The sequence below is a fragment of the Cebus imitator genome, unplaced genomic scaffold (genome assembly GCF_001604975.1).
Source record: "Cebus imitator isolate Cc_AM_T3 unplaced genomic scaffold, Cebus_imitator-1.0 Scaffold592, whole genome shotgun sequence".
Classification (NCBI taxonomy): domain Eukaryota; kingdom Metazoa; phylum Chordata; class Mammalia; order Primates; family Cebidae; genus Cebus; species Cebus imitator.
Window position 1 is genome coordinate 938854 of NW_016107907.1, and position 18723 is coordinate 957576.

Below are 18723 nucleotides of genomic sequence, written 5' to 3' on the forward strand. Positions count from 1 at the left end.
GAAGCCACCTTGGAGTGGTTGATGATTGCACGTCAGGGGTGGCAATGGAGAAAGTGCATATAAACAATTCTTTGGTGCAGCTTGGCTTTGAAAGGGAACAGGGTCGGGCCGGGCGCGGTGGCTCACGCCTGTAATCCCAGCACTTTGGGAGGCCGAGGCGGGTGGATCACGTGGTCAAGAGATAGAGACCATCCTGGTCAACATGGTGAAACCCCGTCTCTACTAAAACTACAAAAAATTAGCTGGGCATGGTGGCGCGTGCCTGTAATCCCAGCTACTCAGGAGGCTGAGGCAGGAGAATTGCCTGAACCCAGGAGGCGGAGGTTGCGGTGAGCTGAGATCGCGCCATTGCACTCCAGCCTGGGTAACAAGAGCGAAACTCCGTCTCAAAAAAAAAAAAAAGAAAGAAAGAAAGAAAGAAAAGAAAGAAAGGGAACAGGGTCGCAGGAATTAGTTGGAGGGAGAATTGGAGGGTTTATTTTTTTTTGAGTCATAGTCTTGCTTTGTTGCCAGGCTGGAGTGCATTGGTGCGATCTCAGCTCACCGCAACCTCTGACTCCCTGGTTCAAGCGATTCTCCTGCCTCAGCCTCCCGAGCAGCTGGGATTACAGGCACGCGCCACCACGCCCGTTTTGGTATTTTTAGTAGAGACGGGGGTTTCACCATGTTGGCCAAGATGGTCTCGATCTTCTGACCTCGTGATCCGCCCGCCTCGGCCTCTCAAAGTGCTGGGATAACAGGCATGAGCCACTGTGCCCTGCCAGAACTGGAATTTTTAACATTCCATTTTAAGATGGGAGACACTTTAAAGAACTGACAGAAAGGCTCCTGTAGGAAGAAGTTGAAGACACAGGCAAGAATGGGATGCCTAAGGATAGGGTTGCTAGATTTAGCAAACACAGGACGCCCAGTTAAATTTGAATTTCAGAAAAATAACGAACAGTTATTTTAGTGTGTGCCCCAAATATTGCTGGGTGTCTTGTATTTTATCTGTCAATTCCAAAATAGTTCATCTCTAGGTAAGAGTTATAGCCCCAGATGTCCTAGGATGGAGTCGGAGCTCTAAAGTCTTTCCTAGCTGTCCCAGTCCAACACTCTGGAATGAATTCTCAGTTCTATCAGAACTGTTAACAAGTAGAGAAACTGCTTTGAATTTCAGCTTTTGTGGCTTTCCCATTCTCTCTAGGATGGCAACTGGACAGGAAAATGCTAGACTAAAAGTGTGGAAAAGTTCTAACTTGAAAAACCAGCCCGTAAGGGATGCAGAGGATTTTGAACTGCAAACGGGCTCTGGATTGGGAGTACAGAACAGTGAGTCACAGGGTGCCTGGTCTGGGCCCAACTCTGGACACCAGGTCCACTCAACTCAAGGGCAGGTACCCAGCAGCTGCCAAGGGGTCAGCGGGCGCCTGCGCAGTGCCGCGGCCCCGCCCTCTTCCAGCCTTTCATCCGGGTCTCGGGCAGGGGCGTGTCTGGGTAGAGGGGCGGGTGGCGGCGGAAAGGAAGGATGTCGTGGGAGACTGGAGAGTGGGGAGGGAAGCGGGAAGGGACGGGGGCGGAGCAAGGGGCGTGGCCGAGCGAACGCGCGGTCACGTGACGCGCGTGGCGACGTGTCGGCCATCTTGTGTTGTTGAGGCTGAGGACTGACTTGGGTTCTGAGACTCCCTGTCCCGGACCGCAGGTAACCAGCCATTCCGTGTAGCTCCCTTGCCCGGCTCTGCCCCGCGCCCCGGCCCCGCCGCGGCGTCCCGAGCCGCCCGTGCTTCTGACCCGCGCTTGCGTCCCCGCCGCTCCTGCCCGAGCCGGCTTGGCCGCATGGACACCCACAGGCCGCTCCGGCCGGCTTGGGCCGTCAGGCGACGGGACAGGTCAGGTGCAGGGCCGGAGGGAGCCTCCTCCTGGGCGAGGGACGCTGAGGGCCCTGGCGCGTCACGGCCGCGGGGAGCCGAGGAGCCCCTCGGCCAGGGCCTCTTGGCATTGCTGGAGGAGCAGAACAAGCCAGGAGGGTGGTGGGGCAGTCAGGCCGGCTTGCTCGGAGCCCGAAGGCTTGCCTTCCTCTGCCTACTTCTGCGGGCCAGTCACCCGCCCAGCCTCGGGGTGCCCCGGTAGCAGCTGCTGCGGTCAGGCAGCTGCTCCTGCCGGCTCCCCTGTCCACACCTGGCCCCTGGGAGGTGCGCTTCTGCCTTCCCCACGGAGCATCTGGACGGAGGCAACTCCTTCGTTGGCGAGAGTACTGGGTCTGGACCAGGCCTGAGGCGAGGTGGAGCCACCATGATCGGAACCTTGGGACTGAGGCAGGGAAAGTAGGGCCCAGGGCAGTTTTGGGGACCCAAATGTTCACATCAGGTTGAAATAGCCATTAGTCTTAAGTGTCAGCAGTTTCCAAAACCACTTTAAATACTTATTTTGCAACTGAAACATAAATCAAGCTAGCAGGGAATGGGGTCACGAAAGAAGCGGAGTGTGTGACCGTGTTTGAGAAGCAATAACGTTTTTGCAGTGATCTAGTGCTGTGTTTTTTTATTTTGTTTTCATTTTCCTGCAAGTCAGAGCACTTAAACACATGTCTCTCTGTAAGAAAGGTAAGTATTCCAGTTTAACTTGCAAGAAATTGAGTATGGGGCCAGAACCTGTGAACAACTTCCTATCTAGTGCTATATACCTTGAATTAAGGCAGTTTTGAGTCCCAGTGTTGTGTTTGGGGAAGGTATTCTTTCCTTATATATTATTTCGTTTTTAGAATCAAATGACTTCGTAGATTAGAAAAAAAAAAGTCATTCTTTCTGTATATTAATTTTGATCCTTCTAATACTTGTAGATTTGACCTTACAGACTTCGTCGGTTTTGCCTAAAACACAAATGCTTTCTCTCATTCATTGATGGTTTCACGTGTTTTACTAGTTGGTATAGCAGTGTTTGGCGTGCTCAAAATGGAATGTGTGTGTACTTTTCTTTTACATCAGATGTTGACATCAGAAGAGGACACTAGAAAAGTATTTCAAAGTGGCACGTAACTGGAAAAACGTCACATGATTTTTCTTTTGAAATTTAACATCAAGGAATACACTGGTGATGGTAGTGATTCACTAGAAAGGAGAAGGCTTCATTCCTTTTTGATACCTGACAAAGTATTTGAGAGTCTTGGGGAGGGAGAAGGGACCATGTGCTTTCGTTCATTCATTTATTCATTCATGCATTCATTTATTTGACAGATACCCTATTGAGCATTTACTACACCGTTATGTGCTGGGAGCAAAACAGACCAAGTAATTCCTGTCTGTATGGAATTCATTTCTAGACAGATAAATAGGTAAAATACATGGTGTAGTGGTAAGTGAGGTGAAAGAAAAAATGAGTCAGGGAGATAGGGCAATAGCGATTTGGGGAGGGGTTCATTTTAAGTGCCCTGCGAAGGCCTTATGGAACAGATAACATTGTAGCAAAACCCCACAGAGGTGAAGGTGCTGTTTCTTTAGCTATACAGGGGGAAGGGTGCTCCAGCAAGCTGCTAGGGAGCAGTGAGAGCAAAGACACAGACCCAAAAACTTAGTTGGGAGCGACTCAGGAGTAGACTGGGAAAAGTATGGAGGGTAGCCTAGGCTAAGAGACAAGGGTGAGAGGGAGACTGTTAGGAGATGTGTGTACTTACCTCTGTAGTATTAAGATGAGATGGATTATTTGCTACCCTGAATTCTTTTTCCTTATCTCTTATGATTCTTAGAAAGGGAAATCAGATTCTGGAGATTTGGGCCAGCAGCCTCCCAACCCCTATCCCCTATGTAATTCCCTTCTCCACCCATATTTGGAAAAATTTAGGATGCTCAAATATTTCAGGAAATTATAATGAATTATCTTTCTCAGAAGTAAACGTTTTAAAATGAGATTGATGATAAATAGCTTGAAAGTACTTTTCAAAAGCAGTTGCCTTTTAAGAAGGGGGATATTTGGAAATTTCAGGATATTTGAAAATGTAGGGAAATGAGAAATTTTCCTTTGACATTTAGACACATAATTAAGGAACATAACCAGGTAGAAAGGTGGAATCAGTATAGTAACTCAAATTATCCTTAATCTGGTTAGGAAAGAATGTCTGTTAATACTGTGCTGTCCAGCCTAGGGACTCTTCCTGTAAGCCATGTGTGTATCCTTTAGAACATTTTACATGTGTAGAACTTTTTGTGCTTTTTTATTCCTCCACTTTTACCTTCAGACTAATGGGATACTTAATAGACACATTTTTCATGTAAAAAATATTTTCTGATTTCCTTCCAGTTTATCTCCATATTCTTTATACTGAGCTTTCACAAATGTCCTCTTTCATTTTAGTTCAGCTGAGGAATTTTAATATTTTGATTTTGAAATGCTTTTGCTGCTGAGAGGCATATGTGAAAAACATTTTGGAGTAGGTTTGCCTCAAAATCATGAGAAGATGGGAATTACAAGGTCAGTGTGTGAATGCAACTCCTTGGCTAAAAGGGAGGCATAGTGATGGTAGTGATGAGGTAGTATTTTAACTAATTGCTTTTCTCCCTCTTGTTTTTCTGTTGTGTTTTTGAAATGACATTTCCAAATTATAATGTCTTTGATGTCATATCAGCTCATTTGTTTTCATGACTCTGCATTTTAATACTCCATATGTGTATTCTCTTTGTTGACCTTCACATTGGAAAATGACACAATTGATAGTGATTGCTGTCTGGGAGAACCTTTTTGGGTAAAAAGACTACTACTGTCCCTTTTATGATTGCCCTTCTAACGAATCTTTGACCTGTGCCATTTTCAAATTCTGACTGTTTGCAGGTCTCCATTAGCCTCTGCTGATTAAATTTTCCATACTTTCTGTTTTATTCTATTTCTTATAGATTTTAGTGGGACCCAGTCTCATTAGGTTGAATCTTCAGCCTATCTTGGTGTTAACCCAGTCTCTTAGAGGCAAGTTAAATGTCCATTTTCCTTTAGTTTAAATTACCATGGTATTGTTTGGTCATTGTTGTAAAAGTCTGAACTCAGGTTTTTTTCCATTGCTTGACTTCCACTAGAGTTTTATGGTGATAAAGTCCTATGGTTTTTGCATAGAAGAGTATTTTAAGAATAAAATAAACAAATATATAAAATGAAAAAGAAATAAACAGAAGTTTAAAATGAGATAAAAAAAAAATCCTAAGGTTTCCATTCATTTTTAATGCCTTGAAAAATTACATCGCTTTAAAACTAGAGATTTTTATTTCATGTATAAACTTGCTTATAGTTTGCATTGCAGTGTTTCTTGACCAAATATTGTTTTTACATTTTGTTCATGCTCTCAGATGAATGAGAAATATACTAAATTAATTATGCAGAAATGTAAAGTGATACCTTTATTGAATTGCCTATAATTTTGTGTGAGGTTAAAAGAGGAGAGAGGTTTGAAAAACAAAGAATGTTCTCTTAATTGACCAAACTTCATTTTATAAAAATATTTCAAAGTCTTACCTACTTCCCTACTTTAAATAAGGAACATAATTGTGTTTTCTTGTTAACTATGGGGTTTCATTAACTTAAGCATAATTAATTCTTATTATTTTTTGAGATGGAATCTCACTGTGTTGCCCAGGCCGCAGTTCAGGGGCCCAATCTTGGTTCACTGTGGCCTGTGATAGAGAGCAAGACCTTGTCTCCTGGGAGGTCAAGGTTGTAGTAAGCTGTGATTGCACCTGTGCACTCCAGACAGGTGATAGAACAAGACCCTGTCTTTTTTGGAGAGAGTCTTGCTCTATCACCTAGGCTAGAGTGCAGTGAGCCGTGCAATCTTGGCTCACTGCAACCTTGACCTCCCAGGCTCAAGCCATCTTCTCAACCTCAGCCTCCTAAGTAGCCGGAATTACAGGTCCACACCACCACATCTGGCCAATATTTTTTATAGAGATGGGTTCTCACTGTGTTGCCGAGGCTGGTCTTAAACTTGTGGCCTAAAATGATACCCCAATTCAGCCTCTCAAAGTGCTGAGATTATAGGCCAGAGCCACTGCTCCCCACCAAGTAATTTGAGAAAGTCACATCCACCTCTGATTTAATTATGCAGAAAAAAGTAGCCATGTTATAATGTCCAAAGGTCATCCAGCTTTACTCCCTGAACTGTGTATTTTTTTTGAGGGCAGGTGGAAAGAGGAGAAATGGATAATAAACTCATCTATGGCTGGGTGCAGTAGTTCACACCTATAGTCCTAGCACTTTGGGAGGTTGAGGTAGGAGGATCAGTTGAGCCCAGGAGTTCGAGAACCCCATCTCTAAAAAAGATTTTTAAAAATTAGCTGAGTGTGCAGCACACACCTATGATCTCAGCTACTCGGGAGATTAAGGCTGGAGGATCGCTTGAGCCCAGGAAGTCAAGGCTACAATGAATTCTGATTGCACCACTACACTCTAGCTGAGGGAACAAAAGTAAGACCCCATTTTGAAAATAATTGGCCAGTTACAGTGATTCGTGCCTGTAATCCCACACTCTGGGAGGCAGAGGTGGGCAGATCACTCGATGTCAGGAGTTGGAGACCAGCCTGGCCAGCATGGTGAGACCCCATGTCTACTAAAAATACAAAAATCAGCTGAATGTGGTGGTGCACACTTGGTAATCCCAGTTACTCAGAAGGCTGAGGCAAGAGAATCGCTTGAACCCAGGAGGCGGAGGCTGCAGTGAACTGAGATCGCACCACTGCACTTCAGCCTGGGTGACAGAGTGAGATTCTGTCTCAAAAGAAAAAAATAATCTGTCTATCTGTCTAGTTGCTTTTCTATAGTTAATGAAATTGTCAACTTTTATTGTTAATTATTGTTCTTTGACTTGTTAGTAGCAGCAAAGTATCATTTGATTTTAGCCAAGAAACTGCTTGAAAATATACTTCAATTCACTTGGAATATCACCAACTTGTGGATTTTTAAGATACTATCCCAACAGAGCATTAAAGGCAGGTTGTGATTTCGCAACTGAAATCACACTTGGAGCTTTGCTCCCTGGACATTTTGGCAATGATCTTATTTCTAAGGGATTAGTGATTATTTGGGTAGGATGCATATTGCTGTGATGTGGCTTTTGTTTTTTTATTAGATATATTTTATTTTTTATTTTTTTGAGACAGGGTCTCACTGTTTCACCCAGGCTGGAGTGCAGTGGTGCAATTGAGGCTCACTGCTGCTTTGACCTCCCTAGGCTCAGGGGATCCTTCTACCTCAGCCTCCTGAGTAGCTGGGACCATAGGCATGTACCACCATGCCCAGCTAATTTTTCTGTTTTTTGTAGAGATGGAGTTTTGCCATGTTGCCCAGGCTGTTCTTGAACTCCTGGGCTCAATCGATCTACCTGCTTCAGACTCCCAAAGTGTTAGGATTATAGGAATGAGCCACTGTGTCTGGCAGTAGGTTTTAAAAGTTAATATACAAGTCCCTATAATAGGGTTTTGAATAAAAACCCTAAATAATCACTTCCCTGAAACCCTATGGAGGTGTTCATTTGTCAGCTTCATAAGAATCACTTGGGACTTTTGTTAAATATAGTTTTCAGTTCCACTGTAGAGCTACTGAGGCTTTCTAGATGTTAGGGAATCTAGTTTATAAATACACCAGGTGATCTAATCTTTTAACCAGGTTTGCAAGCCATTTCTGCAAAGTATATTCGTGATGAAAAGTTGTACTTTTAAAGTTTCTTAAGAGGTTGCTGGGTGATTTATATTAATATCTTTATTATTTACAGTGTTAAAAGGATCTGAACAAAGTCTGCTCAAATCTCTTGCTGTGAACCAGCAGAATTTTTGAACAGGTAAGTGTGGAAGGGAAGCACAGAGCCTGAGGGCTTTTGCAAATAGGTGATTTCTGCTTTTAGGTTTCAGTTACTTTTGCCCCATTATTTCTCCTGAGGTTTTGGGTAGTAAGTAGAAACTTCTTCCCTGGTACCTGTCGGATCCTTTATGAACAGTAAGAGTAACATACCTTTCTGCATCGATCCTGGTATGAATTTGTGTCTTAAACTGTCATAATAATTTTTTGTTGGCAAGAAACAAGAAGGAATGCTTTGGAGGTGGGGTACTGTAAAGAACCAAAGAGCCGTTGACTTCATGAGGGACGTGAACCAGAAACTGGGAAGCTTTCAGGAGCCATGGTACTTGTAGATAGCACTTTTGTCCTCTCGTCTTTTTGTCCTGTTTTAGTTGTGTTTGTGCAGTCTGGCTTTTTCTGCTTTAACAAACACATGGTAGCAAAGGTCCACTTAATTCTTGAAGCCACTTATGAACTTAAGCTCTAGTGCAAGTAGCCAACTGATTGCTAGCAGTGTCTACATTTCAGATTCTTCGGAGGGGGGAAATTTGACTGGCTAAACTTGGTTCAGTTCTCTGTCATTGATTAAATTAGTTATGGACATGAGGTTGGAGTCTAGAAGTGCAAACACAGCTGAAAGGTTTCCCTCCTAATGAGGGGGCAGGTCTCAGAGAAGGTAAAATGGTGGCTGTTCTAGGCATACTCCCAGAGAAGCTTCTAGATATTTTTCCGTTTCTAGCATTCCAGAAAAATGTCCTGTATGTAGCTTTGCACACAAAGGATATTTTGTTTTGCCTGTTGTAAAGGGTTAACATATATGCCTATCTATGTTTTGGTGAATGAGGCCAGTGGATCTCACCAAGCACACTTGTCGAAATTTATTAGTGCTTTTTTTTTTTTTTTAAAGACAGAGTCTTGCTGTGTTGCCCAGGCTGTAGTACAGTGGTGTGATATTGGCTCACTACAGCTTTTGCCTCCCTGGTTCAAGTGATTCTCGTGCCTCAGCCTCCTGAGTAGCTGGGATTTCAGGTATTCGCCACCACACTTAGCCAATTTTTAGTAGAGATGGAGTTCTGTCGTGTTGGCTAGGCTGGTCTTGAACTTCTAGGCTCAAGTGATCCACCCACCTCGGCCTCCCAAAGTGCTGGGATTACACGTGTGAGCCACCATTCCTGGACTTCTTAGTGCACTTTTTTTATACAAAGGTTCTTGATTTTGGAGGTTCAGAGGAATGGCTGGGTAAAGGTTTAGCAAGCAGCCATAAGCAAAGGAGAAGCTTCGTGTGGAAAAATTCATTGGTTATTTACTTTACATTGATTGTTTTTTATAAATTTCAATTTCTGTGTACTTTTTATAGTATTAAGCTACACTTGAGTATTAGGAAGCCATATAGAATTCGAAAGGTTGACTTTATTCACATTATTAGAGTAGTAATGGGGATTGTCACTTTTGGGAAAGGGTCAGTGAGACAGTGTAAACTTTTGAAATAATACGTTTTTGTATTCTAGAATTAGATAATACTGAAGCAAACTTTAATACAACATTTTGAAATCCTGTTTATTTTTTAAATTTTAAAATTTATTTTGAGACCGAGTTTTGCTCTTGTTGCTCAGGCTGGAGTGCAGTGGTGCAATCCCAGTTCACTGCAACCTCCACCTCTTGGGTTCAAGTGATTCTCTTGCCTCAGCCTCCCAAGTAGCTGGGATAGGCATGTGCCACCATGCCCAGCTAATTTTGTATTTTTAGTAGAAACGAGGTTTTTCCATATTGGTCAGGCTGGTCTTTATTAACTCCCGACCTCAGGTCATCTGCCTGCGTCGGCCTCCCAAAGTGCTGGGATTACAGGCATAAGCCACCGTGCCCAGCCTTTATTTTTATTTTTTGAGAGGGAGTTTCGTTCTTCTTGCCCAGGATGGAGTGAAGTGGCACCATCTTGGCTTACTTCAATCTCTGACTACTGGGCTCAAGCGATTCTCCTGCCTCAGCCTCCTGAGTAGCTGGGATTACAGGTGTGCACCACCACAGCCGGCTAATTTTTTGTATTTTTAGTAGGGACGGGATTTCACCATGTTGGCCAGGCTGATCTTGAACTCCTCACCTCAGGTGATCTGCCTGCCTCAGCCTCCCGAAGTGCTGGGATTACAGGCATGAGTCACTGTGCCTATTTATTTTTGTTTGTAGCTCGTATATACTTGGCAACATCTAATTGCTAAACTAATACTTGATTACTTAAATTTTGTTGTATTAGTATGTCTAGATTTTTGATGCAAAGGCTAGAAATCACTAATAAAAGTGGTTTATTACAGAGTGATATATCTAATGACAGTCCATGAATGTGACTTAATGAGACTTTTTTTCACCCAGGATTTTTAGCAGATTGAAACTGAATTCATTTTTAAGGTAGGAGAGTTCTTTCTCATATTGTACTTTTTCGTAAATCTGGATGTTGACATAAGACATATTCAGAGCTTTGTGAGATTTAAAAAGATTCTGCATAATTTGTATAAAATTTTTAGAGGAGCTGGGCGCAACGTGGCTCACATCTGTAATCCCAGCACTTTGGGAGGTTGAGGCTGGAGGATGACTTGAGCCCAGGAGTTTGAAACTATTCTAAAAAACATAGGGAGGTCACATCTCTACAAAAATAAAAATGTTTGGCCAGGTATGGTGGCTCACGCCTGTAATCCCAGTACTTTGGGAGGCCAAGGCAGGCAGATCACTTGAGGTCAAGAGTTCGTGACCAGCCTGGCCAACATGGTGAAACCCCGTCTCTACTGAAAATACAAAAATTAGCCGGCTGTGGTGGTGCACACCTGTAATTCCAGCTACTCAGGCAGCTGAGATGGGAGAATCTCTTGAACCTGGGAGGTGGAAGCTGCAGTGAGCTGCAATTGAGTCATTGTACTCTAGCCTGGGTGACAGAGCAAGACTCCATCTCAATCAGTCAGTCAGTCAATCAATAAAAAGTCAGCTTTACGTTGTGGTTCATGCCTGTGGTCCCAGTTACCTGGGAGGTGAGGTTGGGGGATCCCTTGGGCCTGGGAGTTTGAGGCTGCACTGAGCCGTGATTGCACCAGTGCATTCCTACCTGGGTAACAGCGAGACCTTGTCAGGAAAACATTGGCTTATGGTAAGGTTATCAGATGGTGTGGCAATGTTGATGGCACTGTAACTTTTCCTAAAATAGTTCATTTTTGCTAATTCTTTTCACTAAAAGGAAGAAGGAGTAGGAGAAATGTTTATATTTTGTTCAGAAACAGTAGGAAGAATGATAGCAACAGCAATATGTTTTCTTTCCCTAGTGATATTGTGGCCAGTATGTTCTTTGGGAACAAAGCACCTTTTATTCAAGTTCTCCTGGGCCTGGAGGAAGTCTTGGGAGTTGTGGTCTCTTCAGTATTGGTCCTTTGGTTATACAAACTGACAAGGAATTGGCAGAAATTTGTGAGATTTAAAATTCCTCCTGTACAACATTAATTTGGTTGTACACACTGACAAGGAATTGTCTTGGTACTTTCTAATTGATAAATCAAGGCCTAGGTCTTGAAGACTGGCCATATCCAGGGGCTCTCATGATCAGTTTCTTGGGAATTGATGTGTGATACTGCCCAAACCATGACCAAGTGTCTTCAGTATAACTAGATTAACAGCTATCCTGCAAGATCAGTGAATCAGAGAGCCTTACTGTAGTTCTGGAATCTGATCCTATTCTTCAGCCTTTTGTATTACTTCTACCATTGGGATTTTTTCTGTTGAGACAGAGTTTGTTTTGCCTAGGCTGGAGTGAAGTGGCGCCATCTTGGCTCACTGCAGCCTCCACCCCCCTGGGTTCAAGTGATTGTCCTGCCTCAGCCTCCTAAGTGGCTGGAATTATAGGCACATGCCACCACGCCTAGCTATTTTTCGTATTTTTAGTAGAGACTAGGTTTCACTGTGTTGACCAGGCTGGTCCTGAACTCTTGACCTCAGGTGATCTACCCTCCTTAGCCTCCCAAAGTGCTTGGATTATAGGTGCGAGCCACTGCACGCAGCCCATTTTAGTTTTTAAAAGTTTTTTTAGAGGCCGGCATGGTGACTCACACCTGTAATCTCAGCACTTTGGAAGGCTGAGGTGAGTAGATCATGAGGTCAAGAGTTTGAGACCAGCCTGGCCAACATGGTGAAACCCCATCTCTACTAAAAAAAATACAAAAAATTAGCCAGGCATGGTGGCACGTGCCTGTAATCCCAGCTATTCAGGAGGCTGAGGCAGGAGAATCGCTTGAATCCTGGAGGTGTAGGGTGCAGTGAACCGAGTTTCACTCTAGCCTGGGCGACAGAGCAAGATTCCATCCTGGGGAAAAAAAATATATTTTGTAGAGATGAAATCTCACCATGTTGTCCAGGCTGGTCTTGAACTCCTGGGCTTAAATGGTCCTCCTGCCTTGGCTTCCTAAAGTGCTGGGATTATAGACGTGAGCCACTGTGCCTGGGCTCTAGCCAATTTTTAAATGTTAGGAATGGGGGGGGGGGTCTTGCTATGTTACCCAGGCTGGTTTAGAACTTCTAGCCTCAAGCAATCCTCCTACCTTGGCCTCCTAAAGCGTTTGAGATTACAGGTATCAACTACCATACCAGCCATCTTTGTAAGTTTTGAATAGACATGTCAGTGAGTTCTATTTGTGGGTCTTTTATCTTAAAAAAACTTTTTAAACCCTGCAACTATTTGAATGTTTGCCTTATGCCAGGTGCTGGACTAGCCTTGGTGGTTGAGCAAAGCACATACTGTTCTATCTTCATAGGCCTTACAGCCTAATGAGAGAGGCAGTCAAACAATCATTTAAGTAAAATCCAAAATGTGAAAAGTCTTTCTGTACTTGGAAAAGGTACAGTTTGAAAACACTGGATACTTGTTGAGTAAGTGTCACGTTTTGGATATTGGTGTTCTCTGTATTGTTTTTTTGGAGACGGAGTTTAATCACTGGAGCGCAATGGTGCAATCTTGGCTCACTGCAATCTCCGCCTCACGGGTTCAAGCGATTCTCCTGCCTCAGCCTCCCAAGTAGGTGGGATTGCAGGTACCTGTCACCATGCCTGGCTAATTTTTTGTATTTTTAGTGCAGACAGGGTTTTACCATGTTGGCCAGGCTGGTCTAGAACTCCTGACCTCAGGTGATCCACTCACCTCGGCTTTCCAAAGTGTTGGGATTACAGGCATGAGCCACTGTGCCCGGCCAGATCTTGGTGTTCTTATTGTATGCCCTTTGACATGCTCTCTAGGGTATGTATGTATGTATATTCTAAGTTTATTTATGCGTTTCTTATTTGTCAACTTTCTTTTTTTTTTTTAAGACAGCATCTTGGTCTTTTTTAAGAGCCAGCCTAGAGTGTGGTGGCGCACTCTTTTCTCTCTGAAAACTTTGCCTCCTGGGATCAAGTAATCCTGCCACCTCTACCTCCTGACTAGCCGGGACTCCAGGCGTGTGCCACCATGCCTGGCTAATTTTTTTTTTTTTTTTGTATTTTCTTGTAGAGACAGGGTTTCACCATGTTGCCCAGGCTTTGTCATTTTTTCTTCTTACTCTGTAATAGATGTTAATCAACTTTTTGATATTAGGACCTCTTTACCCTCTTAAAAGTTATTGAGGCCCCAAAGAGCTTTTGTTTTTTTAGTTATATCTATCTGTTTATCATATAAAGAAATCTAAAAAGTATTAGCTCGTTTAAATATAGCAAACTCATTACATGCTAACATAAATATATTTTTAATATGACATACCTGTTCTCTAAAACATTTCTAAAAATCTGGTGATAAGATTGGCATTGTTTTACCTTTTTACAAATTTCTTTTATGTCTTGCTTTATAGAAGGCAACTGGGTTATATTGGCTTTTGCATTCAGCCTGTTGCTGTTTATTACTTCGGTTGAAATATATTAGGAAATGTATCCTCAGTGATATGTATATAGTTGCAACAGAGAGAATTTTAATAGCTTTTACAGATAATTGCATATATTCTTTGATCCTACAGTATAATTTGACCAGCAGTGTTTTTTTTTTTTTTTTNTTTGTGTGTGTGTGTGTGTGTGTGTGTAATTTTTATTGCTTTAACACTGGGTAACCAAGTAATTTTTTTTTTTTTTTAAACATTAGTTGCAATGTGAAATCTGAGTATATCAATAAATTGTTTGACCTCTGTAAATATAAAATCTATTGGTCTGTCTTCCATGTTGAATGCATATTTTACATTATACAGTATCAAAAAATCACTTTCATCGAAATCAGCACCTATCAGAGAAGCCTTTAAGTGTTGGAACACTGCCTAACACGTGGTGACAAATAGAAGCTTTCCAAGATTCTAATTTTTGCTTGAAAGGTCAAATTTTATAACTGGCAACAGGTACTCTGAATTGTTTTTTTTTGAAGTGACAGTCTCATTCATTTTGAAAAAAATGCCTGCTACATACCCAAGTCTAGACAGCCGCATTGTGTGCAGCTGTTCTTTCAAGTCAAAATTATGTTCTGTGGAAAAAAGCAGCTAGTTGAGCTTGTAACCCAAAACAGTTGCATTAAGTGTCATTCTTCATGATTTTGATATGCAGTAGAAATGCATTATTTCCCATTTCATCATGTAGAATATTAAAAAGATGTGTTCCTAGGGATCAAGATTAATACAATTAATAGTTTTTACTGCCTCATAATGGGCATTCTTAATAAAAGTGGCTGTTTTCCCCTCTCTCTTGTGAGTGCATGCCACAAGGCAGTGAAGAATATAGTGACTGCTGGTATAGTTTGTTGTAATTAACTTCATGCTGTGGTGCCAGCAGTTCATCACTGCACAGTCTGTACAAGTGTCAACACATTGAAAAATGTAAATGATATTTTAGTTTTTGCAGTAGAAAATTTTCAAACTAGCAAATAAGATCACAATAGTATTTTATAATAATAGTAGTAGTATGACAATCCATCATAGATGCCCCTGAAAGAGTTTGGAGGTCCATAAATTTTACTTTGTAAACTGCTGCTTTGAGGAGTGGAAGTTTTCAATGTTACATTTCTATAATCCTAGCACTTAGGGAGGCCGAGGTGGGCGGATCACGAAGTCAGGAGTTGGAGACCAGCTTGACCAACATGGTGAAACCACATCTCTACTAAAAATACAAAAAATTAGCTGGGCGTGGTGGCGCACACCTGTAACCCCAGCTACTCAGGAGGCTGAAGCAGGAGAATCACTTGAGCCCAGGTGGTGGAGGTTACAGTGAGCCAAGATCACACCACTGTACTTCAGCCTGGACAATAGAGCAAGATTCCATCTCAAANAAAAAAAAAAAAAAAAAAAAAAAGTGTTTGAAATTGAAATTAGAGTAAACATATCACTGAAGGTTTTTAGATATTACTGAGAGTTTTTAGTGCTGAATACGTAAGAATTTGTTTATAAGTTAGAATGAGTTATAATTTTCTGCTATGAAAAATGAAAAATTTTCTATGAACCTCTTACCATTCAGTACTATAACTACTAGCCACTTGTTTCTGTTGAGCACTTGAGATGCTGCTAGCTGGTGTGACTGAGGAACTGCATTTTAAAAAATGTAGAGAAACCTTAACTTTTTTTTACGTGATGGAGTCTTGCTCTGTCGTCCAGGCTGGAGTGCAGTGGCACAATCTGTGTTCACTGCAACCACCGCCTCCTGTGTTCAAGCTATTCTCCAGCCTCAGCCTCCCAAATAGCTGGGATTACAAGCTTCCTGCCACCATGCCTGGCTAATTTTTTGTATTTTTAGTAGAGGCAGGGTTTCACCTTGTTGGTGAAGCTGATCTTGAACTCCTGACCTCAAGTGATCAGCCCTCGTTGGCCTCCCACAGTGCTGAGATTACAGGCGTGAACCACTGGGCCCAGCCTTAACTTTTTAATTGTAGCTTTAAAAGAAAAAAAAATAGGCTTTAGTTTTTAGAACAGTTGTAGATTTACAGAAAATTGAGAAGATAATACAGAATTCCTGTTATTAACATTTTACATTACTATGGTACATTGTTATAATTAATAAACCAATATTGATACATTGTCATTAATTAAAGTCCATTATTTATTTACATTTCCTTAATTGTATCTAGTATCTTTTTCTGTTTCAGAATTCCATTCAGGATGCTACATTATATCTGGTCATGCATTTTAGGCTTCTCTTAGCTATGGGACTTTTGCTGACTCCTTGTTTTTGATGACCTTGACAAGTTTGAGGAGTACCAGTCAAGTTATTTTGTAAAATCCCTCTCTTAGAATTTTTTTCATTTTTTTCATGATTAGACTGGGGTTATGGATTTTTAGAGGAAGATCACAAAGTGCCATTTTCATCATATCAAGAGAACATATGTCAGCATGATTTATCATCCTTGATGTTGACCTTCATACTTTGTTAGGTTTGTCCACTGTAAAGTTATTCTCCCTGATGCCCTTGAGGAAGTGATTTTAAAATTTTAGTTAATCTTAATTTAACTTTACATAGCCATATGTGGCTAATAGGTGCTGTGTCCGTAGTACAGTTGTACATAATATTCTTCAGTTATAAGTTTTAGCTAAAATTTTATTTAACATCTATTTCAGTACCTTTAAAGAAAGGCAATTTAACATACAAGAAATATTAAACCTTAGTCTTGGGATACATTGTGTTTTGGAGGTTGCAGCCTGTTTACTTTTAGTGACTTTAGTCTTTTAAAAATAATTTTTCTGAGGCATAATTTACATATAATAAAATATCTTCATTTTAAGTATACTTATTAAGTATATATTTTGATGAGTTTTCAAAAATGCACACACTAGTGTAACTGTCACTGTAATCAAGATATGTATCATTTTCATTATCTCCAGAAGTTTCCCCCAGCTTCTTTGTAGTCATTTTTCCTCTCCCACCACTGTTCTGTTTTCTGTGACTATTGATTAATATTTGCGTCTTCTAGAATTTCATGTAAATGGAAATCATGTTTAGTTCTGACATCTTTTTTTCCCCCCTTTTTAATACTTTTATGTTCAGGGGTACATGTGCAGGCTACATAGGTAAACGTGTGCCGTGGGGGTTTGTTGTATAGTTTAGTAACCATTAGTTATTTTTCCCGATCTTCTCCCTCCTCTCGCTCCTCACCCTCCACCCTCTGAGAGGCCTCAGTGTGTGTTGTTTCCCTGTATGTGTCCATTTGTTCTTATTGTTTAGCTTCTACTTTGAAGAACATATGGTATTTGGTTTTCTGTTTCTGCATTGGTTTGCTAAGGGTGATGGTCTTCAGCTCCATCCATGTCCCTGCAAAGGACATGATGTTTTTCTTTTTTATGACTGCAGGGTCTGGCATCTTTTGCTTAACATAATTATGTGTGATTCATCCATGTTGTTGCATGCAAATAGTTTGTTTTTTAATGCCAAGAATATTCTAAGGTATGACTTTACAGTATTTGTTTATAGCATTATTTATGAACATTTGGATTGTCCTCAGTTTTGGGCTACTAGAAGTAAAGCTGACCTTAATTTCATGGCATAGGTAATGATTCAGAATTGTATTGGGTTGCAGTGTTTATCACAATACTGTAAATTAGAAATTTAAATTCCTATTAGGAAGGAAAAAAGCCAGCAGAGTATCTATAATTTTTTTGAAGATATGCCATAGAAAGGATAATTCACGTGGGAATAATGCTTTGTAAGGTTTCATGTATAGTGTATGGGCCAGGTAGATATAGACAGTTTCTTGGACTTTTGTTGACTTTCTGGGGGGAAAAAAGTTCTTGGTTAGTTTCTTAGGTTAAATTTTTAGTAATAAAGTGAATAATTGAAGCCTAAGTTTGCTTCATGAAGTTTTGTCATCAGTAAATAAGTTAACAGATCATATTTTAAAAATTACTCAAAAATGTTTGCATATTTATTAGTGAAGAGATTTAGTATTGCCAGATGAGATGGATGCAGAAGGAAAAGGGTGTTTTCTGCCATAATAGACGGGAGAAGAATTTCCCTTTTTTTTTTTAACCTTAAAATTTGTTTTAAACCAAGCTAATGTTGAAAAGAGTGATAACTTTCTATGACATTTATATTGGGATTGTAAAAATATTGGCCCGGCACGGTGGCTCACGCCTGTAATCCCACCACTTTGGGAGTCTGAGGTGGGCGGATTGCCTGAGCTCAGGAGTTCGAGACCAGCCTAGGCAACACAGTGAAACCCCATCTCTACTAAAATACAAAAAATTAGCCGGGCATGGCAGTGTGCACCTGTAGTCCCAGTTACTCAGGAGGCTGAGGCAGGAGAATTGCAAGAACCCCTGAGGCGGAGTTGGAGTGAGCTGAGATTGTGCCACTGCACTCCACCCTGGGCAATAGAGTGAGACTCTGTCTCAAAAAATAATTTCAACAGGCCAGGCCTATGCTTTTTGTGATAATTAAAATATATTTTCTTGTAAATTAATAAAAGAATATTATTGCAAGTTATGATAGAGGACAAATCATTAATTTCACCTCTAATATTCCTTTGTCTTTTGTTCTTTTTGCCTCTTTTTAGACATATGTGTAACTATACTGTGTGCAAGTGTTGTTATAGCCGTCTTTTGTTCAGTGAATGTGCCACTTTTACAAGATTGCTTCAATCTTTGACTGTTGTTATAAGTGATGTGGGTCCCCCTCATGTTTGGACTTTTATTAGCTGTTTAATGAAAAAAAAAAGCATTTGGAGACCTACATTCTTTTTGCCTAGTGAATGAGTCTTGCTTCATTTTAATGTAGACCTCTTTATGGTCTTAGGAGCTGACAGATTTGAAGATTATTTTATCAAGGTAATAGTGTTTTTTGTTTTGTTTTGTTTTTTTGAGACAGAGTCTCACTCCTTCACTCTGGCTGGAGTGCAGTGGCATGATCTCGACTCATTACAACCTCCACCTCCCGGGTTGAAGCAATTCACATACCTCTGCCCTCCCTGTAGCTGGGATTGCAGGT

At 41.2% G+C, this 18723-nt stretch overlaps 1 protein-coding gene across 4 annotated transcripts in view; it reads left to right on the forward strand.

Annotated features, from left to right (window-relative positions):
• The first annotated feature begins 1592 nt into the window (after nucleotides 1-1592).
• The window catches only part of LOC108294621 (GRB10-interacting GYF protein 2-like), a 99814-nt gene continuing 82683 nt past the window's right edge, over nucleotides 1593-18723 (forward strand). For 3 of the 4 annotated variants that reach the window (XM_017516538.2, XM_037734238.1, XM_017516540.2), the window contains exons 1-2: nucleotides 1593-1681; nucleotides 7724-7789. The gene's annotated coding sequence lies outside the window, so the exon portion shown is untranslated. Of the gene's footprint in view, nucleotides 1682-4862; nucleotides 4933-7723; nucleotides 7790-18723 lie in introns of all 4 variants that reach the window. The other variant, XM_017516539.2, reaches the window with a different exon arrangement.